A 27,349-nucleotide genomic window follows, 5' to 3' on the forward strand; every position below is an offset into this window, starting at 1 on the left:
GAGAAGGTTCCCCACCTAGGTGTACTAAACACGGGCGCCGGTATTCCCGTGGTGTTCCTCACATAGTGGGTACTAATCACAGGCAACGCAGACCCACGGTGCTGCTCATATAGTGGTACAACTCACAGGCTACGCCCAGACCCGCGGTGTTGCACACATGGGTACGACGCACGGGTACTGGAATCCACCAGGCCAGGCTTTTACTGCTACTAATCACAAACCGATTTCGTACCGAATTTAGTGGTACTACTCGCAAGTACAGGCAACCTATGGTGTTCCCCGCGTGATGGTACGATTCAAAATTAGTTTCATGGTTCTAATTCAGTCAGCCCTTGGTCGCCCCTTTTAGTCGCCTCTTACGACAGGCAGGGATCCATGAAGTGTAGCGACTCAAGATAAACCTAGTGGGACTATATTAAGCAAGATGGCCTAGCTCAGGTGAAATGTACAGTAACCAAATGAAGATATACTACTCTGGTAATGATGATAATTATCACTGGAAAGTAATTGCTATAATTGTCGACAAAAGCACGAGACAGTGTGAGACCAGCTTTATGCCAATCTCAGACAACTACAAAAAAAAGGTAACATCATTCAAGTCTATGCTCCAACTGCTGACAAGAGTAAAGCAGAATTACAGCAGTTCTACAGAGAAATTGAGCAAGTATTGCGTGCCACAAAATATAGAGACATCACGGCCATCATGGGAGATTTCAACGCAAAAACCGGCAAGGGGCGTGATGGTGACTTTATAGGAGATTTTGGAATGGGATCACAGTACCGTGAGGAAAATGAGCTAATTGTTACTAACGCTTTCCATAAGCTGCCAGAAAGAAGACTGTGTACGTGAAAAGCACCCGGAGATATCGTTAACAACATTATTCGGAATGAAATCGATTTCATCATAATCAACAAACGCTATCGGTATGCAATCAAGGCAGTGTAAACGTATTCTGGAGCAGATGTGGCATCGGACTACAATCCACTTGTGGATAGATTCGAAATGAAGCTTAAGAAAGTAGTACCAAAACAAAATAAAGACATCTCTCAACTTCAAGATCCTATAGTGAGAGAACAGATTGCAGAACGAATTAATGAAGAACTTTGTAAAGTCGAGAAAGATTTCCCCTGTGATGTAAATGGTAAATGGAAATCGTTCAAGGTCTTCAACATAAAATTCAAGAGATACCGAAAGATTGTAAAAAATATAAAGCTTCACAAACAGACGTGGGTGACTAATGAAATAATGCAATTGATGGTAAATAGAAGGCTTTATAAAAACCGGGATGGATATCTATACAGGAGCACGCACGCCGAAATAAGAAGATACGGTTAGCAAAGGAGAAATGGTTCACAGAAAGATGCACAGAGATTGAAGAATTAACATAGAAAAATTACATTTTCAGTATCCATAAGAAAGTCATAGAACTATCTGGAGTCAATAAGATGAGAAAAGGAAATATATTGCTTGACAGTGACGACATCGTTCCTGAGAATAAAGAAAAACTTGAGAGATGGAAAGAATATATAGAACAACTCTTTCAAGATGATAGGAGAGAACTTTATGCTAGTGAAGATATGGATGTCGAAAATGGACCAGATATAACAAAAGGAGAAGTAGTACATGCTACAAAATTGTCAAAAATAATAAAGCACCCGGTCCTGATATCATACCAGCTTATTAATGAAGAACAATAATATTTTCTAGTAGACTTGTATAATTGAATCTACAACACAGGAGTTATCACTCGTGAATGGATACAGCGAGTTCTCGTCAATGCAGCGATCATCGAATAATCAGTCTCATGAGCCATAGTTTTAAATTATACCTAAAAATTAACTACCGAAAGATCTTCAGAAAATTAGAACAGGATATCAGTGAAATACAAGTTGGTTTCAGAAATGCATTAGGAACACGAGAAGTCTTGTTTACAGACAATATGCTGGCATGGAGATGTTTACTTGACAATAAACCAATGTGTGTATGTTTTTTGGATCATAATAAAGCTTTCGACAAATTTCGTCACGATTGTCTCATCCAAACGCTCAGGAAGAACAACTTGGACGTGAAGGACATTCGTGTCATCAGCAATATTTATTACAATCAGACTGCTATCATAAAGGGTTGTGTCCTGTCTCCTATGCTGTTTAGCCAATACGCAGAGGAAATAACAGCTTTAGTGGGAGAAACAGCAGGAATTAAAGTTTGGAAAAACAACTGAAGATTTTCAGTTAGCACATTGCTGTTGGGAGAAATGGTACAAGATTTACAGCGACTGACCAACTGAGTCGTGAAGGCAAGTGACCAATGAGGCTTAACACTTAATGTATGTAAGACACGGTTTATGGTAGTATCCCGAATGTTATACCAAGAGAGCTTTATGATCAATGGAGAGACAGTACAGCACGTGACAAAATACAAGTATTCAGGAACAAACGTAAACTACAATATTGACTGCACTGAGGAAATTAAGTCCAGGATTGGCCAAGCCAGAAATGCATTCAATAAAATGAGGAGAGTCTTGTGTAGCAGAGACCTTACTTTACATCTAAAAATTAGACTTCTGAAATGTTAAGTCTTATCCACATCGGTCTATGGAGTTGAGACCTGGACAATAAAGAAAAGAGAAATGGGAAGATTAGAGGAATTTGAGTAATGGACGTACAGAAGGATAGTGCAGTTGAGTTGGACAGATAAGTTCACAAACGATGAGGAAAGGAGGCGAATGGGAATGAGAAAGGAAATATTAAATACTGTCAAAATTATATCTCGGGGATAAAAGAAGACCAGGAATAAGACGCATTTCTTGGAATGATAATCTGAAAACTTGGTTCAACTGTTCCACTACTAAGCTGCTTCGCGCTGCATCATCTAAAGCAAGAATCTCTATGATAGTGGCCGACCTTCTAAGTGGGGATGGCACCAAAATAATAATAATAATAATAATAATAATAATAATAATAATAATAATAATAATAATAATAATAATAATAATAATAATAATAATAATAATATTTAACTTGCTTGGTAATCCTTTCCACATTTTAACTTATAAATATAACTTTAAATTTTACACATTTCTTTGAAGTCGTCTCGCGTACGCACTAAAAGTCTCACGGGTACTCGTAGGGGTAAGAGTACCCAAGTATGATCACCACTGGATTACACCATGCATGAAGCAAAACCCAAATCACATGATAAGCAATCTGCAAAGCGAGCAAAACAGCCGTAGCAAACACCACGTAGTTCAGAATGAATGGAGTCACAAACGAAATACGAGTAATTTACTGGGGTGACTGGCATTTGACCAAATGAGGGAAAAGGGATATACTTCGTTTGAACAATAATTGGATTGTATTTTAAGCAAATAGGATAGGTATGCATGGGTTTTCATTCTTGGTGTACCAAAAGGACAAAAAATGTACGGTACTACAGTAAGCTAAATTTGGAGTACCACACATCAGAAAACTGGGTCATGCCATGCAGGCACATCCGTTCCACTGAAACTGTCTTGGCCATAGAGAGGGTGTTACCTTCCAGGTGGCCCGCCTCACCGCAACAGGGTAGGGAATGAAAACTTGTTAAGTATAAGTAAGTTGACCGGGCGAGTTAGGTTGGCGTGCGGTTGGGAGCGTGCAGCTGTGAGCTCGCATCCGGGAGACAGTGGGTTCGAACCTCACTGTCGGCAGCCCTGAAGATGGTTTTCCGTGGTTTCCCATTTTCACACCAGGCAAATGCTGGGGCTGTACCTTAATTAAGGCCACGTCCGCTTCCTTCCCATTCCCAGGCCTTTCCTGTCCCCTCGTCGCCATTAGACCTATCTGTGTCGGTGCGACGTAAAGCATCTGGCAGAATATAAGTAAGTTGAAGTTTCGTCAGCGGTTGCAGAGTAGGCTTCGGCGTAGAAGTGGCCACGGCTGGTCCGTGGTCCAGCAACTCGGCATTCTGACCGACCAACCGAACAGAGAATGGATAGCCACGGCTGTACCGTCGCCGTACACCTGTCTATTCAGGAGACGGAGAGGGGCCCGTCCCCACCGTCGGCTGTCCTGTGAATGGTATTTTCAGTGGTTTTCCATTCTTCTGCACTAATGCGAATGATGAGAGAGTTCCTAGTTTAGGCCATGGCTACCAACCCTCTCACTTTCTCCACACATTGCCATCACCACCTAAAATCTCCCGACCTGGGCGTCTCCGTCTAAGAGGCCCTTCAGGGGAGGAAAGAAGACAATTTAGTAGCAGTAGTTGAAATTTTGGTGGTTCGTAAACTCTGAATTCCAGAATTAAAATAACAATTATTCATTCTTAATTATTTTCATACTGAGGCTAACTTATAGGGAAAGTTGTATTGTTGTATTATCATTACATAATACTTGATGCCAGCCCCGTGCTGTAGGGATAGCGTGCCTACCTCTTACCCGGAGGTTCTGGCAATGTCGGGGATTTTACCTGGATCTGAGGGCTAGTTCGAGGTCCACTCAGCCTACGTGATTAGAATTGAGGAGCTATCTGACGATCAGATAGCGGTTCCGGTCTAGAGACACAAGAATAACGGCCAAGAGGATTCGTCGTGCTGACCACAAGACACCTCGTAATTTGCAGGCTTTCGGGCTGAGCAGCGGTCGCTTTGTAGGCCAAGGCCCTTCAGGCCTGTAGTGCCATGGAGATAGGGGGGATAATACTTAAAGCGGACAAAAACTGTTAAATTTCTAGTGAGGCGTTATAAAAAGTGTATTTCATTTCACAATCTTGTATTATTTTACGAGAACGATTTCTAATCAATTAAAATTGCCTTAATAATTAGCCAAGTGCTCATATATTTTAATGCTATCACTTCGGGATTTTGTCGGTGGGGTACATTGAACTTTTAGTCATGAGTGAGGGCTCTAAGATAAAGATTCTATGTAGTCAAAATGAACCTGGAAAACAAATAAAAAGTCCTTCAGACAAACAACTCAGTGTTGAAAACATCCTACGGGCATGAGAGCCGAATGTTAGATAAATAAAATATAATAAAGTATGAAAATATATTATTTATTTATTCCTAAAAATTGCAATCCTTTTATTAATCATCGTTATCCGGTAGAATAGATCACGACCGACTGGATCCCTCGCTGCGCCCCTTTAGGAGCTAGAGCTAGCTAGAGCGACGCATCAAGTCGGCCGTGATAAGTTTAGCAGTTTGTCTTTTTCTACCACTACGAGCGCTAATGTGAGTCAATGTATTGTTTCACTTAAGCACCACTACGAGCGCTAATGTGAGCCAATGTATTGTTTCACTTAAGCACCACTACAAGCGCTAATGTGAGTCAATATATTGTTTTACTTCCACACCACTACGAGCGCTAATGTGAGTCAATGTATTGTTTCACTTCAACACCACTACGAGCGCTAATGTGAGTCAATGTAGTGGTTCACTTCAACACCACTACGAGCGCTAATGTGAGTCAATTTATTGTTTCACTTAAGCACCACTACGAGCGCTAATGTGAATCAATACAGAGTTTAACTTAAGCCGTTATAGCTACATTCAGTGTGGACATATTTCAGAAATCAAAAAACGCGTAGAGGGTATTGAACCAAAGAACATGTTATTTTACATACTAGTTAATTTGACTAGGATTTGAATAAAAAAGAAAAGGAGCAAGGAAAACAGCGATTTTAGGCTGTTTTTCCAAAACTGCATTTAGGCCGGAAGTGATTTTCAAAATTTGTTTTTCCATTTTGATGGAGCAATCCAACACTCACAATTTGACACCTTTTCAGGCCTTTTAGCCTTTCAACTTTCGGCACAATGGAGAAAATTGCTTAATTTTACGTTTTTTGTTGTATGGGGAAACCTACTATGTCTGCTAAGAAATGTTTTCAGCATCAAAACACTTTTTTTGGTGGGGTTCATTGAATATTTGTACCACTAATTACTAAAGTTGTGATCTGACAGTTCTTAGAGGGAGGTCCGTTTACTGCCTACCGGGGTGGGATAAAGGGAGTGGGGGTATGGTTGTCATGGAAATGAGGGTGGGACGACTGCGCTTGCCATGGAGATAAATCTTCTGGCCAGCTCGTCTTGCTTGCAGTTGCCAAACCTCTCACTTCTGAGTTAGATCTTGTCGCAAGCAGTTCAGATAACGGAACATTAGACCAAGTCAGTTACAGTCTGGCCAGGTAGTCTAAACAGATCGTAGCGGTCCGAATAAACGAGGGAACAAGTGAGTCGGAAGCGAGGGGTAAGAGAAAGAAATGCTGGAATGTGACAACGTCGTGAAATGGCAAGTGCAATGCTTCTCCCTCCAGCCCTAGCTGTCAGAATTTATCTTTAGTTAGAGGTTTGGCAACTGAAAGCAAGACGAGCTGGCCAGAAGCTTTATCTCCATGGCAACCGCAGTTGTCCCACCCTCATTTCCATGACATCCATACCCCCCACTCCCTTTATCACGCCCCGGCTGGCAGTAAACGGACCTCCTTTTAAGAACTGTCAGAGCTCAACTTTAGTTATTAGTGGTACAAATATGAGTGAGAGGTATAAGATAAAGACTCTCTCTAGTGGAAATGAACCTGAAAAACACAAATAAATACTTCTGTCGGAATGAGTGTGGTGAACTGTTAAGTGTACATTGTGGATACAAGTTTGACATCGTGTAGATTGGAGCACGGAAGGTAAATAGTTCTATGTGTAATATGCTTGTTACTTAATCCTCCGCTGATACTGTTGAGCACGAGCCTGCTACCGTTACCAGTAAATATTTGTCAATACCGTAGAGCACAAAACACAGCCCGAGAATGAGACCGCATTGAAACGTGAGAGCCTCAGGCCTGCTGCATAGGTCACTAGCAATATAGTGCGCTGTAGCTCTCTCTACTGAATGGGGCGGGCCGTTACTGCGGGGTAAAGAACGACATGTCAAGTTCTCTCAAAAGATCTATAGGGGAGATAGGGAATAAGAGGGAGCAGGAAAAATTGATCTCACGCCAGTAATAAGGAGAGTTCTAGTTTTATTGAAGATTTCTCTTCGAAGACTGTTGATGATAATGATGATTCTCTAAGGGCAAGGCGCCATGTTCTCAAGGTTTGATTACTACCAGTCTCGGATTTCATTTTCAGACGGCAAGATTTAACAGGAGTGCAATAATAATAATAATAATAATAATAATAATAATAATAATAATAATAATAATAATAATAATAATAATAATAATAATAATAATAATCTATATATTAACATTTTGATGAAAAATAAAGTCAGACAGTCCGGCCATTCTATCCGGTTGATTTCCTTCATTTTTTCTTTAACTGAAAGGTATTCATGCACAGATTTGTCATCAGATACTATAAATCACTTAACTTCCGCCTTCCTCAAATTATTTGATTTTTCAATTTTTTGTCTCTTTGAAGCAATCATATATTTGGTTCTAATAGAGGTACGGAGTTCGTTTTGGCCTAAGAACACTCAGTGGAGCAAGCTCTTTCATTTCAGATCTTAACTATTTAAAATGGTTGATTCTGAGGAAAGTTATGAGTGCACATTCAATATGACGTCTCATTTCTTCAACATTTTCCTCATTGAAGCAATCATATCTTTCGTTCTAATTGAGGTACACAGTTCGTTTTAGTTTAAAAACACTAAGTGGATCAAGCGATTTCTTTTGAAGTAATAACTACTTAAATTGGTAGATTCTGAGAAAAGTTATAAGTACATTTGTCTCCGTGACGAAGATCTTTGAAGGCTTTTTTAACAGTTCGGCACGTAGTGTTGTTTCAAGGAACGTTTAATTAAATTTCTTTGTGTGACGTATTTTCAAGTGTTTTATTGACATATTACATTGTATTACCACAGCAGATCATGTGCTTTATTCCATTAACTCAAAACTTTGCAAATACATTCGTGAGGATAGTAACGAACAACACCATACTTTGTACATTGCGGGCGGAGCCAGCGGGAAACTGCTAATAATAATAATAATAATAATAATAATAATAATAATAATAATAATAATAATAATAATAATAATAATAATAATAATAATAATAATAATAATAATAATAATAATCATCATCATTATCACAATTAGCCCTGGTCTGAACAATTACCGAGTAAATAAATATAAATAAATAAATATCCTTGAACGCAAAACTCAGGTATTATTGTACTGTCATAAGACCAGAGGCTTTGTATGCAGCGGAATGCCTTGCTGTGAACAAGAAAAGCCTGATAGAAAAATTGGAAATTAAAGAGAGAATGATCTTAAGGAAAATTCTTGGCACAATTAAAGGCAAAGGTGAATATAGACGTCAGCATAACTATGAGCTCTATACTCACGTCCAGAAGATCTATGATGTCATGCGGGGTAGGAGAATTGCATTTTATGGACACTTGCTAAGACTGAAACCCACACGATTATCGAAACAGATCTTTACCTATTTTAAATATAAGACGACCCAGCCAACTTGGTTCAAGGAGGTGGGAAGGGACCTACAGGAGATGGCGATCACTTATTAAGATATACAAGAAAGCAACCCACTCAGGGGGAAACTAAAATTTCACCAGGGTTTTCAAGAAAGGCCGAAGACGAGAAAGAGGGGGACTGAGGAAAGAAAAGAGTAACACCGCCAATGAATGAAGGAGTAATAATAATAATAATAATAATAATAATAATAATAATAATAATAATAATAATAATAATAATAATAATAATAATAATAATAATAATATAATAGAGAAAATCACGGACAGAGTTCGCAAACGCAAGGCTTGCTTATGCGGTCACTTATGACGGATGGACCACTCTCGATGAACAAAACAAAGTTTCAACAATTTTGACTCAAAACCTTCAACAACAATTTCCTGGTACGTTAAGGTCAAGAAAGACCTCTGAGCCTATGACCAGATGACGCGCACAAACGAGACCTTTTCAGAACAAACATTATGAATTTTGGGACTTTCCGGGATGTGAAGTGGAGAACTGGTGCAAAGTGGTCGGATGAACGCCTTGCTCGACACAGCAAGCCAATGAAAACCTACTGGACCGTCCGAAAACTTATCGTGGTCCCTAGTTGGAGGATTACTGAGTAAATAAATAAATAAATAAATAAATAAATAAATAAATAAATAAATAAATAAATAAATAAATAAATAAATAAATAAATAAATAAAAACAAACAAATAAATAAATAAATAAATAAATAAATAAATAAATAAATAAATAAATAAATAAATAAATAAATAATCACCGACCGAATGAGTTGGCTGCGTGATACTGGCCGTGTAGTTGTAATCTTGCATTTGGGAGATAGTAGGTTCGAATCCCACCATCTTCAGCCTTGACGTTAGTTCTCCGTGTTTTTCTCATTTCCACACCAGTCAAATAAAGTTATTGGTTTTACGTATCCCTTACTACTTTTAGGGTTTTAGGAGACTCCAGGATGCCAAAATTTTGTCCCGCAGGAGTTCTTTTACATTCCAGTAAATCTACCGATACGAAGCTGATGTGTATTTGCTACTGGATTTACGTAGCACCGACACAGATAGGTCTTATTGCGACGATGGGATAGGAAAGTCCTAGGAATTGGAAGGAAGCGGCCGTGGCCTTAATTAAGGTATAGCCCAAGCATTCGAGTGGTGTGAAAATGGGAAACCACGGAAAACCATCTTCAGGGCTACCGACAGTGGGATTCGAACCCACTATCTCCCAGATGCAAGCTCACAGCCTAACCGCACGGCCAACTCGCCCGGTGACGTGTATTGGAGCACGTTGAATAATCACCGGCCTGAGCCAGGATCGAGCGCTCTAGCGCCTGAGTTATTCAATATCAATATTAATATTATTAAATAAGGCATGTCGGGGGCTAAAGGCATACTCGGTTCACCCGAAAGGACTTGGGTTCGATTCCTCAACAGGAAGTGGGAAAATTTAAGAAACGAAATTTCCACTTCCGCAAGTGCATCTGGCCTAGAGGTTCACTCAGCCTACACCAGAAATTATTACCATATTGATTCCTGGGGCAAAGGCGTCCGGGCGTAGAGCTAACCACTCTACCCCAGGAAGTGCCGAGGAAGCCTTTACCTTTCAGCTCTCCAAGGCTTTCATAGCCTGTAAGGAGATGACATTGCTTTGCTTTATTATTATTATACAATAACAACGGACTGTCGTTCCATAAGAAAGGTGCTTTCCGGTAATGAGGTCATTGACAATTGTGTTCCCCCTGTGTTATTAGGACCTTTACGACTATCAGAGACCGTACAATTAGTATTGGAAGAGGGAGTATCATTCACCCGGGAAACATCCATTTCTGATGATCGACACTTCACTTTTGAGTAGGCATGTGGTATGGTGTAGGACAACATCAAACGACAGAGTGAAGACGGTTTAGTAACGGCACTCTGAGATTTCGTGAGGGATGATTGCTCATTCTTTCCGCTGCATTTGATTTTATTCTTCATAGTCTGGTCTCCTGAAGAGTTACAGTCCGGTAATTTAACGATTTGTACAATCGCACTTTCCCCAAGTAGTTGCGCTGTAATAGCCGAGTGGAAGACGATATCTTGTTCAGGGATCAGCAGGAAGATCATTTAATTTCGTTCGAGTATTTGACATACACACTAGTGTCATGCAAATCACGCTCAATGCTCGGTTCATATTTGTCGAGTATCACCATGACCGAAGTTTGCTTCTATAAGGCGGAGCGAGCTATGTTTTTTCGAACTTGCCCCTTGATAACTCTCCTTCACGCACTATGTCAGTCACAGGTACAAGTGCACACCTCCCTCGTCCTAGTTTCTGGTAATGGTGGAAGGATGTTGTAACACATCAATAATATCTACTTTGCTAAAATTACCACCTATATTAATCAGTTCTAGCCCTAATTCTCTTATACCTTTTATATCTCCGAATTCCCAGCCTTTGCTCTTTGTAAAAAAGGGATTTAAAGGTCAGATCCACCCACGATATCATCTTGCATGATCTTGCACAGCAGCCCATGTCTCAGTTCCCGAAAGTTAGGCTGGTAAAACTAATAGGTCGTAGGTTACAAATTGTGAGCCCCTGAGGCAGGTCTGTAGAGTTGGCCTATAAGAACAATGTATCACCATTAGCTCCTGGTCCATCTCCTTAAGGGACACTGACACTGAGTTTTGGGCATATTTGATGAAATATTTCGATTTTGCGATTTTCACATAATGCTCTACCCCTGACCATTGCGGATAAATTAGCGATATAATTTTCCACGTTCCGCCATTTTTAAAGGCACAGAGAGACATTTCAATGCCTACTGCGCAGCCATTTAAACGCCCCTTCCTCTTGGCTTCTCACAGAACATTATCCTGCACACGCATTTAGGCGTTTTTCATCACATAATTTTGAAATGTGGTGTACGGCACCAACACAGTACTGAAGGAGGGGTGTGTAAACCACATTGCTAAGAGAATGGGAACAGGTTTGAGACAGATGCTACAAACTTGGTAAGTGAAGGGTGTGCAGTTAGTTGGCCGTTCAGGTGGTCTTACTAACGCTACAATTACCAAGCTCACCAGCTATTATAGAAATTATATTGTACAAGTCACACTTAATGTTGCAAACATGAAAAATGCTATCTCTGCCACACTCTACTATTACATATCCACCAACAGTAAGCCCCAACATAAGATGATTGGTGCTTCTATAACAAAAGCATAGCAGAAGGTATGGTACCTCAGAGTCATGATAAAATGTCGGTCAAGCTTTCTGAGCCATTAGTGTGTAAGATTATGCCTGTGTATCAGAGGCTGGCCTCTTATGAAGTACTATCCCGATGTGTCCGTGGTGCCACGCAGAATCAGAACGAAAGTCTACATTCTAGCATCTGGAGAAAGTGTCCAAAGGAAACTTCTATGTCATGAAAGAGACTTGAAATTGGTGAATGCAGTGCAGTGGCAGAGTTCAATATGGGGTGCAGTGCAACAATAGACTTTAAGTCGGATATCAAAAGAACTTCAGTCCCTTATGTGACAGAAAAATCAGTCCTTAGGCTGACGCTCGCAGGAAGTACGAAATACAGTGATCGTCCTCTGAGAAGAAAACATTAACACGACGGAAGGCGAAGAACACAAACATGAAGAAAGAGGATGAAAAACGGAAGACGGAGGGTGTGACTTATGCTGCAGGACAGTTCCAATGACTAAGTAAAGTGACAATATTAAAAAAAAAGATTTTAGAAAAAAGCTATTTTCTCAGTTTCACATTTTCAGATGTATAAAATATCCTACGCATTACAGATATGATGCTATTACCTTGAAAATTCACACGAATGTTCCTTAGTACATTATCCATAAACGTGTGCATTACTTTTACGATTGAAATTCTGGTTTTCCTGTAAAAACATTTCAAACCTTAAAATTTTAATAATTTTACAAAAAATTAACTTCAACAGGGGAAAAATTCCTATCTCCACAGTAAATAATACAATCTCAAAAATGATGCACTGTTTCATTTATATAAGAATAAGGTACTAGATCACTACTTTAAAAATGTGCTGTCTGGATCGCTTTGATACGCTTAACATTTAGAATATTTGAATAATTTGTATATGAATATTGGAAAATAATTAATATCTATGAAACTAGTAAAGCACTGATCAAATTTAGTACAGATATCCATAATAGTGCATAACTTGAGCCAACCAAATATTAAGGTGATAACTTAATTTTTACAGGAATTAGAAATTTCAGTCCCAGTGTCCCGAATGTATAGCAACCATCTTGCCTCGGTGGCCCTAAGCACTAGGAAGTTGCACACGGCCGCCATATTGCCCATTAGTCTCTAGCCCAGCTCTGTCCATTTGTACCTACAAAGGATATGTATGAACACATTTTTTCTGTGTGTAGGCGGATAGGGGAAGACAAGTATGACATTCAGTCTTGTCTACATAACCAAAAGTCCAAATTGTGGGAAATTACTCGACCTGAAGAGGTTAATGGTCGGTAGGGTCTAATCATTGATTAAATATCCAGACTATCTGCTCTCTCTCCGTGTCTCTCTCCACTGTCTCTCTCCACTCCACTAGACTCGAAGACCTCCTCCACACTCGTCACACTCTTCACACAATACTTCAACGACACTTTCAAATCCGTCTCCCAATCTCTTTAACAATATAAACAACAAGTGCCACGAGCTTGAAATATCTTCATGCAAAGGTACACTCCATCATTTAGTGTTCTACTTAACGGTAAGTTTCCATTGATCGCGTTCCATTCTCCTCTATCTTCTGCTTTCCTATTAATTCTCTCATAGCTGGGGCTGTACCTCAATTAAGGCCACGGCCGCTTCCTTCCAACTCCTAGGCCTTTCCTATTCCATCGTCGCCATAAGACCTATCTGTGTCGGTGCGACGTAAAGCTCCTAGCAAAAAAAATTCTCTCATAACCTCCTTCCGTTCTACTTATATAGTCTAGTATCTGTATCTTCTTCATCCTCTAACTCCCTTCCCGGTACTAATCCTTAGGCCTACATTCTCTAGCAAGCACCCCCTTATTAATTTGTGTCCTATCCAGTTCCTTTTTTTCTGTTCTTCACTATATGGAGCAGGCTTCTTTTCCCTCCAACTTTCCCTCTATCCATCCACTTGATGCTTTCCATTTTCCGCCGCATCCACATCTCAAGTGCTCGAATTCTTCCCTTATCCTGTTTTCTAATCGTCCAAGCTTCTTCCCCATACAAGAGACACTCCATACCAATCATTTCGCCAGACGTTTCCTCTTGTTCTTTATTCAGGCTGCTACAAAGTAGTTTCATATTATTATACTGTACGTCCCTCTAGCCATTGCTGTCCTGACTCCGATTTCTTGTCAACATTGCATGTCCTCGCTTATCCAGTGTCCCAGACAATGTTCTATTTCCTGATGTCGTATCATGTACTTCACTCTTCATGAAAACTTTGTATTCGAACAGTCGCCCCTTTTATTTTCCCTTCATTTATTTTCATTCCATATTCCTAATATGCCTCACTTAGATCACTTAGCATTCCATTCCAAGTCCTTAAACTTTCTGTTAACAGCGCCATGTCGTCAGAATATCTGATGCATTCAATCATTCATCCAACAATACTGCTGTCCCTTTTTCCATCCAAGCTCAATCCTACTATCTCTTCGTAATATATATACTGAGTAGTGTTGGAGAGAGGCGGTAGCCTTATCTAACACATCTCCCTATCTTGATGTCTTGTGACGTCTCATTCCTATCCACACTCTTTTTCGTTCATGTACACATTCTTGATCAGCCCTCTTTATTTCTAGTCCACTCCTTTTCCCTTCAAAATCTCAAAATATACCAGAGCAGGATAAACAATCTCCTAAAAATAAGTTAATATTCTCTACCGTTATTTAAACCTACGACGACTTGACTATGAATGTGTACACTTAAAAATTTCCTTCACGCCGCACTGACACAGACAGGCCTTATGACGACGTTGAGATAGAAAAGGGCTAAGTGTAGGAAAGAACGACCGGGGCTTTATTTAAGGTACAGGCCCAGCAATTGCCTCGTGTCAAAATGGGAAATCATGGAAAACCATATCCAGGGCTGCCGACAGCGAGGTTCGAACCTATTATTTCCCGAATGCAAACTGACAACTATGTGAGCGTAAATTTTAAAGTAATTTCTACCAGACTTTTGAGTACCTTTGAATCTTTCAGTTTTTTTGAAGTTGCCCAGTTAGAAATCTGAATTAGGAAAGATAATTTTCTAATGAAGGATGCCTATGGGTCTGAACACTCGAAAACAAATGAAACTCGGCTCATTGCACCAATCCGAGGGGAATGTGTTCATACAGATATTTTTGGAGAATACTATCCTCCCCTTCCCACATGTTTGGGAACACCTGTTTACTTGTAGTTCCTTTGCAGTCCTCAGAGAAAAATTTGAGGTACAGTAGAAACCATGATAAAAAAGTTCTAGGATTTTCGGTTCATTCTCAATCGAATCATTTTCCCAGAGTTTGTTCGATAGGTTGTCACTGTTGAATAGACTAACTTTTACGCCATGCACACCTCATACAACAAAAAAAAATGACTTGTTTGCACTCAGGATATCATTTCACGGTTCGTCATTTCCACCTAGCTGCACTTCATATACAAGAGTGGATGTGTCCGTAGTATCGCGGGATTGCATATGTTCTACATCGGAAGGATGAAATGAATAGCCAGACTGTTTTTACCCTGATTTGTTCAGTGGAATGTTTGTGTATTCCTTCTTTTACGTTGCGATAATGACTACGATGACGTCCGCACATCCCACAGTGACGTAGGCATTCCATTGTACTCACTTATCGGTGCATAGTTTAGAGCCGGGAAGTTCTAATTAAATCTGTTTCATGAATCAGACGAGTTCGTTATTATGAAAGGGAGTGAGTGCGTTCATCAAATAATTTGATTTCGTTCAGATTAGATTATTTCAAATACCGTAATATCTTTGGTGTAAATTGCTGATGATAAGTACACACCTACAGCATGGCGACGTGGTAATATCAGTCTCTACTATTGTATACCTCCCCCACCGCGGTTATAATCTTGTGAACATATTATTAAGAATTTTGAGAAAACGTTAGAATAATTCCTGATAATCAAATGTACGTAATTGTCCGACTACTTGACTGGATGGTTTGAGTCTGGGCCTTTAGTCTCAGGTTCGATTCCTGGCCGGGTAGGGGGATTTTAATCGCGTCTAGCTAATTCCTCTGACTCAGCAGCTGTGTATGTGTATTTATTTCAATACAATATACCTGATGTACAACACTCGACACTACCAACCGCGATAGCAGCACGCAGTAGTGAATTCATTTCTCTATACATGGCTAGCGTCAGGAAGGGTATCGGAACGTAAATAGGGCCAAGACGCACATTTGTGACTCAGTACGCATCCGCTACCCCACCAGGGTGTGGGGAAAGTAGAAGAAAAACTCAAAAGTAATAATTGAAAATGGCAAAATATATTTACAACTGACCCCTCGATGGCAGTCAGATGATTGCCTTATGTCCCCTAGATAGTTTCGATACTCAAAAATCCACAGAAATAGAAAGGACGCTAAACAAGTATTCCTTTTCTTCTTCTTTTCTGCTTCGTATCGGCCGGCTGTGGACCACGTTATTTCAACAGTTTGCATTGATGAGCTTAATTCTTTCCCAGTATTCCCACATTCGCTTTCTGTCGTCCTTTCTTTCATCAGTCTTACTTTTTCAACTTCGGTGAAGCGGGATCCCTTGGTTTTCTTGTTTACAAAGTAGGAAAAGATCCGGTTGGCCAATCTCTGCAAGCTCATACGTGTTATGTGGGCATAGAAATTAATTTATCAGGCGAGTTGACCTTGCGGTTAGGGGCGCGCAGCTGTGAGCTTGCATTCGGCAGATATTGGGTTCGAACCCCACTGTCGGCAGCCCTGAAAATGGTTTTCCGTGGTTTCTCATTTTCACACCAGGAAAATGTTGGGGCTATACCTTAATTAAGGCCACGGCCGCTTCCCTCCCAATCCTACCAATTTCCTCCAATAAAACTTAAACAGAAATTAATCGAAGCTCTTGTAATGCCACATTTTGACTATTGCGATGTTCTGTTCAATGATGTGAGGCCACTATTGTCCCTAATGCTACAACGCGCTCAAAATTCATGTGTGAGAACTAGAGTGGTCGTGACTCCATGTTCGTCGTAATCATCATACTCTGTCTCTCCTCCAACGAATCCTTACTACATCTTCCCCCATCTTACCATTATTCGCGTTTCCATTACTTCTCAAGTGTGCATAACAGAGAAACAAGGGCTAAAACATCAAACCTGCTCGTCATTTCTCACCATCGAACTGCCGCATATAATAACTCATTTTCTGTGTTTGCCGCACGAGAATGGAACCGTTTACCGGATGGCGTCAGAGGAATACCAACCACAGGGTCATTTAAAAGAGCCTTAAGAAGTACAGCAGGATACGAATGAACTGTGCATTTCTGGTCTTTAATGGTCGTGCTAGTACATTATTATTATTATTATTATTATTATTATTATTATTATTATTATTATTATTATTATTATTATTATTATTATTATTATTATTGTAAGCATGCATATCTCACTAAGGTGGAATTTCATTTCTGTTATAAAATATTCCGATTGTGTTTAGCTGTGCTATATTCACAACAGAAAATTATTTAGAAGCCGAGTGGACAGCATCAAAACATTCCAGGAGAAACCATCAAAATGTAGACCCAAACTGATAATATCTGAGAAAGGAAGATCAGAAGTGAAAGGATGAAGAGGTTCTGGGAGGAGGAGAAGAAGAAGAAGAAGAAGAAGAAGAAGAAGAAGAAGAAGAAGAAGAAGAAGAGAAAGCCTTAAGTTCAATGCGATCCACAGGCGGCCAAATTCGGAAACAAGAACAAGATGTATTAATTACAGTAGTGTTAACTTTGATTCTATTTACCATCATTGGTTTAGTGTAAGAGAAGGCCTATCGGCCTTAACTACGCCAATAAAGACATTAATCTATCTACTCCATCGTCACCATAAGACCTCTTTGTGTCAGTGCGACGTAAAGCAAATTGTTAAGAAAAGAGGAAATTAATTCGTAAATACATGCTTGACTCTAAACTTAATTCTTAACATGAATTATTATTATTATTATTATTATTATTATTATTATTATTATTATTATTATTATTATTTTGAGAATAAGGTACTACAGCGAATCTATGGTTCTGAATTCATTGACAGAGTCTGGAGACGCCGAAGCAATGCAGACATTCACGCTCGTTACGAAGACCAAATATCAAGCGAAGAGGAGTTCAGTGGATTGGGTTTCGTCGAGCGCATGTCGGATGATAAAGCAGTTAGGAAGATCTGGGAAAGAAGCCTGGTGAAGGAACACCCTCTGTTGAGACCCAGAAGGCATTGGAGAGATCATCTGATTGAAGACCTGACAGCTAGAGGATTAACGGGCGATTGACGCCTACTGACACAAGATCGTAACGGCTGGTGAGGGTTTTTGAGTACGACTGAAAGTCACCGTGACTGATAGCACCAGGATAAGAAAGCAAGCAATTAAGTAAAGTAAGTAAGTATTATCATAATCATTTATTAGGACAGTCGCAGTAGTGGTACGTCAAGTATCTCTTCTGAGGATGTGGAGAGAAGTCTTTGCGAAAGGTTAACGATTTCCTGCAATTCGGTTCTTATTACTATATTATTATTATTATTATTATTATTATTATTATTATTATTCTACCGGGGGTATACCTTCTCCGTCCCGTTGAACCGCGCACCTTCTAAAAGGTCATCTGTGTGGTGAATCCGGAACTAATGTAAATCAAGTTACTTGGACCTTTAACCTTTAGATGTCTCTACTATCGGCCTATCTGCCCCCTCTAGTGGGATTACGGACAATTACCTTTTAAGGGATTTTTCAGTTTTCATTGTTAGTAAACCTTAAGTTTTTGTAGATTGTTCTTTTCAGGTGTTAAGTTTGTCAACACTCCTATGGTTTCCCTCTTCCTAAGTTATTAACCAATCAGGAATTTTGTGTATATTTCTCTAGCCAATTAAAATTGGGGGTGTGTAAAGGCATTCTGCGTAGCTCAAGAGAGTTTTGGAACTTCCCCTCTGAGATGCTATAAAAGCTTGGCGCTTTAGGGCCGTATTGCCATCTTCATTTCTCCGGTCTAGTATGTGTACGGCGTTATAGGAGGCAGAGGCAGCCTTGCCGTTGTCGGAAGGCCCAACAACTCAAGGTAATGGCAGACATCTCTTAACATGCAATAGCTCTAGGCAGTTACCTTGAGGGGAAGGTTTCAGACTTGATTCCTTAATGTAAAATTCTAAGGCCTAAATATAATTTTTTGGCAAGTCTAAGGACTCTGTTCAAATCTCTGCTGGGAAATACGTAAATTTAGGGAATAAAGGGTGTTCACCCTCCGTTAATTCCCATTCAAATTGGTATGGGGTTACTAAGATTTTCTAAACCTCTCAATTCGTCACACTGCTTTGATACTTAATATTTCGCACCTAGTCACCACTTTGTAGTATAGGCTTCGCCTCTGCAACTTGGGGCCATAAGCCCATTTAGGATTTGAAGTGTCTTTCGAAAAAAGGGTGCAAGTGTTTCCCCTCCTAGCCTTCTGTTCAAGGCCGATCATCTTAAACAATTCATTTTGTACATTAAGGCCATTTAATCGTCGCCATAACACCTATCTGTGTCGGTGCGATGTAAAACCACTAGCAAAAAAAAGGGCCATTTAAAATGGCACTCACTGCCCCTATTTAAATTGTCATTATTTATAGACGAGTGTGTAACAGACTGTCGAGCATAAATGATAGTAAATGCATATTCTGAAGTTTGTCAAGCATGATTGTGGAAAACGTGCCTCTAAGGGGCTGGATTATATTAACTTTTGAAGCTCAAACTACTAGACAATGTAAGTGAGTGGAGCAAGTAAAATAGTGTACCTTCAGTGCTATACTGCTCATCCCTTGTGAATTATTGCGTCGATAATTTTCTCTATTGTACCTGATTTCTGGACTTATCCTTGTTATCCGAGCTGACGACCTCTTTAACTGTTATTTTTGTGGTTTATTCAGATTGTCTATCAAATTTTAAAACTCAGGGAAAAAAGGAAAGACATAAAATATCAAAATTTAGTGCTTTAACTTATGCTCTGGTCATTTCTCTGTCCACCCATTCACCCCGGCACCTTCGTATACCTCTGTGTTCCTCAATAATACGGTACACAATTATTATTATTAATAATAATAATATTACACTCTGCTATGGAGGGTAAGAGACGTAGAGGGAGACCAAGACGACGATGGTTAGACTCGGTTTCTAACGATTTAAAAATAAGAGGTATAGAACTAAATGAGGCTACAACACTAGTTGCAAATCGAGGATTGTGGCGACGTTTAATAAATTCACAGAGGCTTGCAGACTGAACGCTGAAAGGCATAACAGTCTATAATGATAATGTATATATTTATTATTATTATTATTATTATTATTATTATTATTATTATTATTATTATTATTATTATTATTATTATTATTATTATTATTTTAAGTGAGATTGAATCAAGGTGCAGTAAAGCTAATGCAGTGAACTCGCAGTTGCAATGAACAGTATTCTCTAAGAAGGGAATCAGCTCCCGGACGAAACTATCATTACATCGGTCTGTTTTCAGACGAACTTTGCTTTGCGGTAGCGAAAGCTGGGTGGACTCAGAATATCTTATTCATGCATTAGAATTAATAGACATAAAAGTAGCCAGAATGATTGATGGTCAAACGGGTGGGACCAATGGCAGTAGGGTACTCGCCTGTCCGGACCCGCGGTGTAAGGGGAAATGCGTCCGCCTGTCAACCGGCGGCCCCGGGTTCGATTCCCGGCCGGGTCAGGGGTTTTTAATTGTAATGATGGGGTCTGGGTGTTTTGTGTCATCCTTAACATTTCTTTCCTTACATTCAACACATTACACTTCCGCCATTACATAATACACGCAGTTTCCTCACATATGGTGCCAGTAGGGGCAAAAGATCTACATAGGTCGACGCCCCGAACAAATAGCATTACAGAAAAAGGGTACTCGGCTTCGGTGGTGGGGTCATGTCAGGCGATGGAGGAGGATAAGTTACCTAGGAGAATAATGGACTCTGTTATGGAGGGTAAGAGAAGTAGAGGGAGACCAAGACGACGATGGTTAGACATAGTTTTTAACGATTTAAAGATAAGGGGTATAGAACTGAACGAGGCCACAGCGTTACTTGCAAACAGAGGATTGTGGCAACATTTAGTAAATTCACAGAGGCTTGCAGACTGAACGCTGAAAGGCATAACGGTCTATGATGATGTATGCATGTTATTATTATTATTATTATTATTATTATTATTATTATTATTATTATTATTATTATTATTATTCATACACTCCTCCACAAGAAATATGGGTAGTAACGGGGGGAACGGGATGCACCAAGTGCCTTACAATAATTGAACTATTTATACATTATAACACAAATATTGATGTACAGGTATATACGAAACTGTAGATCACGGGATCTTCATTCTTGCGAGAGGAACGATCCCACAATGTTGCATGTTGACAGGAGGACAGAATATTGCATAATTTTGTAGATGTTCGGTGGAAGACCCAGTTCTCTTGTGAAGTGTGTGTGGAATGAGGCCGTTGAATGACAGAATCACAGGGACTATCCGTGCCAGTTTCATCTTCCAGATACTCTTGATCTGTTCTGATGATGATGCTTGTTGTTTTAAGGGGCCTAACATCGAAGGTCATCGGCCCCTAATGGAACGAAATGAATGACATGAGACATGAAGTTAAAATTTTAAAACGTATCCACTGACTAGAGTTAAAAAAGAGTGGTGATGAAGAAAAATGAGGGTGAGATTAAAACAATCAGTGGATCTAATACGCAATGCCTTATGTTCTATTAAAAGAAGAGGAAGTACAGGAAATCGAAGGAATAAGGCATTGCCCAGTAGTACAGATATTAACACATAATTTACGTTAGAGGTTAAAATAACACATTAAAATGCGCAACACAAACTAAAATGGAGTCAATGAGATAAAAGTGCAACTGACATAAACAACACTAGGACAAAGGACATCATCACACACGATAAAACAGACCGCTATCCCTCATAAAGCGGATGACGAGGTCTGCTGACTGCTCGTCATCGCGCAAGATAAGGGAGATTGTACTCGGAAGGTTAAGACGACGGCGCAGATCGACCAGGTCCACGCACTCCGTAAGTATGTGTACCACGGTAAGATGGTCGCCGCAGGTACACACCGGAGGGGGTTCTCCTTTCAGTAGATGGGAGTGCGTCAAGATACCGTGGCCGATCCGAAGACGACATAATACCACGGCTTACCTCCGCGAAGCCCGAAGGGAAGTCCTCCATACTTTCGTTGTTCCTTTTATCGCTCTCAGCTTATTGGGAAGTGGGATGGCCTGCCACTCCATCTCCCAATGAGACATAACCAGATGTCTCAGCTGAGAGCGAATATCACTTGCTGGAACCTTGAAAGGCAACGGGGGCAGTGTAACTGCCTCCTTGGCAGACTGATCTGCTAACTCGTTTCCCTCTATGCCCATGTGGCATGGGAGCCACACAAACGTAATTCTGGTGCCGGCATCCGAACACCCGTCCTGGATCCGCTGCACCAGAGGGTGCCGAGGGAAACAGGTATCAATAGACTGGAGCGAGCTCAAGGAGTCAGTACACACGAGAAAGTGTCGGCGCTCATTGTACAGTGCGTACCGCAGAGCTCCACAGATAGCATAAAGCTCCGCTGTGTACACACTACAGGTTTCCGGGAGAGCAAAAAGAAACCGATCATTTCCGACAACGAACGCACAGCCCACCTTCGTATCTGACCTTGAACCATCCGTGTAAACGACGACTGAACCTGGATAGCGGCCAACAACGGACAGGTAGAGCCTCCGATAAATCGAAGGGTCCGTGTTCTCCTTTCGGACCAGTGTGTAAATCCAGGATGATTTCAGGTCGTCGTACAACCCACGGAGGTACCCCACTTGGTTGTCTGACAAGGCAAGGAATCGAAGGTACGTCAAACAATTCATAACTGCTATCCAAGCGTATCCCAACCGGCCGCGTCGCACGAGGATGAGCAGCGTACAACAAACGGTTGCCATTGTTGAACACGCAGGGATAGCTCGGATGAAGTGGCATCTGTCGCAAATTTGCAGCATACAAAAGAAGCATTTGCTGGCGCCTCAGGTGTAAAGGCGGCACACCAGACTCAGCAGCAGGCTAGCGATGGGGCTAGTACGAAAAGCTCCCGTCGCCAACCTAACCCGCTGTGGTGGATACTGTTCAGCTTCGCAAGAACGCTTGGTCTTGCGGAGCCATATGCTGCACTGCCGTAGTCTAACCGGGATAAAATGTGTGCCCGATAGAATCGCAGGAGCACCACGCGGTCAGCTCCCCAGTTAGTGCTGCTAAGAAACTTCAAGAGGTTAAGCCTCTTGGTGCATTGCACTTTTAGCTCCCGCACGTGTGGCTTCCACGATAATTTACTGTCAAAAAGGAGCCCAAGAAATCGGTAGGTGTCAACAACTGGAAGAACGACATTTCTTAGATAAAGCTCAGGATGAGGGTGAAGAGTACGTTGACGACAAAAGTGGACAACGGAGGTCTTTGCGGCAGAAAACCGAAAGCCATGTTCTAAGGTCCACTTCTCCACCCTCCTAATAGCTTGCTGTAACTGTCGCTCTGCGACTGCCATACTGCACGAGCTATAGTGCAGAGCAAAGTCATCCACATATAGGGACGGTATTACGGCTGGACCAGCAGCAGCGACAATACCGTTTATGGCAATCGCGAACAGAGTGACACTAAGAACCGATCCCTGTGGGACTCCATTTTCTTGAACGTGGTATTGCGAATATGTCCTCCCTACTCGGACACGGAATAGACGGAGGGACAAAAAATTCGCAATAAATACCGGCAAGTTACCTCGGAATCTCCATTGATGCAGGACTGAAAGGATGCCATATCGCCAGGTGGTGTCGTAGGCCTTCTCCAAGTCAAAGAAGACAGCTACCAAGTGCTGTTTGCGGAGAAACGCATCCTGGATAGAGCTCTCCAGGCGTACCAAGTGGTCTGTGGTGGATCGAGCGGCTCGAAATCCACATTGGTACTTGGACAAGAGTCCTTGTTTCTCCAGACACCACACGAGTCTGCAATTTACCATCCTCTCAAATAGCTTACACAGGCAATTTGTAAGACAAATCGGTCTGTAACTTCCTGCATACTTAGGATCTTTGTCAGGCTTGAGGACAGGGATAACTATGCCCTCTCGCCACTGAGATGGAAAATCACCCTCTGTCCAGATTCGGTTGAACACACGAAGGAGATATAGGAGACTATCATCACTAAGGTGTTTCAACATCTGGTTGTGGATGTTGTCCGGTCCAGGAGACGTGTCCTTGCAAAGCGCTAGGGCGCTGCGGAGTTCCCACTCCGTAAAGGGCACGTTGTAGTCCTCTGAAGCTTGAGAGGCAAGACTAAGGTGATGCCGTTCTGCCTCTCGCTTCAGAGCGAGGAAATCAGGATGGTAATTCCCGGAGCCAGATACATCCGCGAAATGACTGGCTAGATGGTCAGCAATCAGGAGGGATTCAGTGACAATATTGCCTGCAATGGAAATTCCCGGTACAGAAGATGATCCATGGATACCCGAAATACGTCGAAGCTTAGTCCACACTTGAGATGATGGAGTATGTCACGTCATAGACGACACATATCTCTCCCATGAAGCCTTCTTACTTTGACGAATAAGAACTCGCGCCTTAGCGCGGAGTTTCTTGAATGTAATCAAGTTGGCCGCAGTAGGCTGTCGACGGTAACGTTTGTGAGCGCGACGGCGTTCTTTGATAGCTGCTGCTATTTCTTCGTTCCACCAAGGAACGAGCTTTCGGCGAGGAGTCCCCGAATAGAACGGAATGGACTCCGCAGCAGCAGCAAGAATAACTCGGGTGATATAAGTTATTTCCTCGCCGACGGTCTGCCTGATATCATCGTTAAAGGCAGCTAATGATGTGTACTTTGGCCAATCAGCATGTTTCAAAATCCATCGAGGGGGAGCCTCGACGGATTTTTGGTTCATCAAAGTAAGAATGATGGGAAAATGGTCACTGTCACAGAGATCATCGTGTGTATGCCACCGAAACAGTGGAACCAACGTTCGGCTGCATAGACTTACGTCTATGCGAGAATATGTGCCGTAACGCACACTAAAGTGAGTTGGTTCCCCCGTGTTCAAAATAGATAAATCCAGCTCGGTAACTAATGCTTCCAGCTCTCTCCCCCTGGGGCAAGGCGTCTCAGAGCCCCAGACAGGGTGATGGGCGTTAAAATCGCCCAACAAGAGGAAGGGAGGTGGAAGCTGATCTATAAGATCAGTGACATCAGTTATGTTAAGAGCGTGACCTGGTGGAAAATAAACATTACACACTGTTGATAGGACAGGCAGCGGAACGCGAACAGCTACAGCCTCGAGGGGAGTTCTTAATGGAACCTCTTCGCTGTAGGTATCAGAACGTACAAAAATCCCAACACCACCGGACGCCCGGTGAGCATAGTACCGTTCTGTCGAGTATAGTCTGAAATTTCTCAAGACCGTATGATGACCAGGTCTGAAGTTGGTCTCCTGAATACAGACTATACTCGCTGCGTACTCACTAATGAGCTGACGTAACTCAGCAAGATGCCTGTCATAACCATTACAATTCCACTGTAACAGTGCCATAGTGTGGACTATAAAAGGAGTGTTAGGTTAGGAGCGAAAAAATGCTCGTTAGCCTAAACACTATCTAATTCTACATCCGTAGATGTAGAGGACAGTGCGACATCCATCCCGTCATCAAAAGATGGCAGGGGTGCCGCCCAGAACTTCGACACTTTTCGGGCGCGAGGGGGTCCCCTACGAGGAGAGCGCGCAGGTTTGGGAGCAGGAGTGCCTCCTGGCGCAGACTCATACCCCCCAGATGGGGGGCATGACTTCTCCTTCGCAGGGGAAGTCCGAGAGCGCTCAGAACGGGCGCTCTTCTTTCCCTTCTTTTTTCAGGTTTAGACGGGCTGGGAGATGGTTTCCCAGCCCTGGTCGACGATGCCGCCTCCGCCGGCTGGGGCACGACTTTCGTCGACCTCCTAGGGGAGGGAGACTTGGTCTTCCCCCCTTGCTGTGCCGGCTGGCAACTGCCAGCCTGCACAGACTTCTGGTTGGTCGAAGGTGGGGTGGTCCCCCCCTTCGAGCTTTGACTATTTGCGACGTTGCTGGGAGCAGCAACAGTCGCCTTGGGCGCAGCGGTCTGGACAGGTGTCTTGGTCGTAAATGACGAACCTGGAAGACTCTGAGCTATCAAGCTATAGTCGAGTGTACGGGCAGGTGTATTCGTAGAATGAAACTTACGGCGCGCTTCCTGGTAGGAAAGACCATCCAGGGTCTTGATCTCCTGGATCTTCTTCTCACTCAGGTATATCGGACAGTTCCGATCCCGAGGAGAATGAAAACCGGAGCAGTTAGTGCACTTGTACGGAGTTGTGCACTCCTCCGCGCCGTGAGCTACTCGTCCACATGTACCACATACAGCCTGATTCGAACAGCGAGGTACCATATGTCCGAATCGCTGGCATTGATAGCATCGCATAGGAGGCGGGATGTACGGCCTCACATCGCAACGATAAGTTGTTACCTTGACTTTCTCTGGTAACACTGACAACTTGAAAGAGACAATGAAGGCACCAGTGGCAACGTCTTCACCGTTGACCTTGCGCGTAATGCGCCGGACGTGTGTCACGCCACGGTTCTTCATGTCTTCCATCAACTCGTCGTCAGTGTTCAAAACAAGGTCGCGGTGAAAGATGACTCCGCGAACCAGGTTCAAGGACTTATGCTCCTCCACTTTGACGGGGATTTCGCCAAAGTGCTCGCACTTAAGCAACTAATCAGCTTGCAGTGCTGTACGAGTCTTCATAAGCAAACTACCGTTGCGCATTTTCTTAAGTTCCTCCAGTTCGCCATAGACGCCTTCGATGTGCCGACTAAAAAGGATCGACTTCACCAGCTTAAAATCGTGCCCATCGGTTCTGGTAGCGACCAGAAACCTAGGGAAGCTGGATCCCATTCCTTCACGCTGCGCATGTTCCCAGGGAGTTGAACCTCTCAGGGAAGCAAAAGTTAAAGACTTAGGTGGGGGACCACCTTGAGAGAGCAGACTTCGTTTGGAAGCCATGCCCGATAGCATCCTCCCCGAATGCCACCCACTCCGATCAGGGGTCTCTGTAGCCGAACCAAGCAGCCAAGGCAATACCCACCTGGTCATAGCAGGTACTGCCCGGGGTCCGATGTTGAACGATACCTAATACGGGATGACTGAGGCAATGAGCACTAAGACTTCCTTCCTCCAGTCACCCGCAATAGCATGTACCCCATAGCGTTTACAGAGCACTAAATATAGAGAAAAAAATAAAAATAATTAATAATAATATGTCCTTCTGGCATTCGGCTGTGCGGGGACCTGTGTTGTCAGGCGGATACCACTGCCAAGGTACATGGCGCTCCCACCACGCAATGGTCCTGGGTGGACAGTTGCGGGCTTTTGGGCGTAATCGCACACGTAAGAGGCCCATCTCCTGGCAGCACGCACATCAAAATTTAGAATGGTCTACATCTGACCCTCGGAAAAATAATAATAAAATAAAGAGGGGACCATGGCCACATGACCCTTTAAGTCGCCTTCTACGACAGGCAGGGATTACCTATGGATGTATTCAGCCTCTCCCATCCACAGGAGGTCCA

General features: G+C 42.1%; 1 protein-coding gene across 1 annotated transcript in view; it reads right to left on the reverse strand.

Annotated features, from left to right (window-relative positions):
- Window positions 1-27,349, reverse strand: part of nAChRbeta1 (nicotinic acetylcholine receptor beta1) — a 933,151-nt gene that overhangs the window by 478,637 nt on the left and 427,165 nt on the right. The window lies entirely within an intron of this gene.

This window comes from Anabrus simplex, chromosome 4 (assembly GCF_040414725.1).
Source record: "Anabrus simplex isolate iqAnaSimp1 chromosome 4, ASM4041472v1, whole genome shotgun sequence".
Taxonomy (NCBI): domain Eukaryota; kingdom Metazoa; phylum Arthropoda; class Insecta; order Orthoptera; family Tettigoniidae; genus Anabrus; species Anabrus simplex.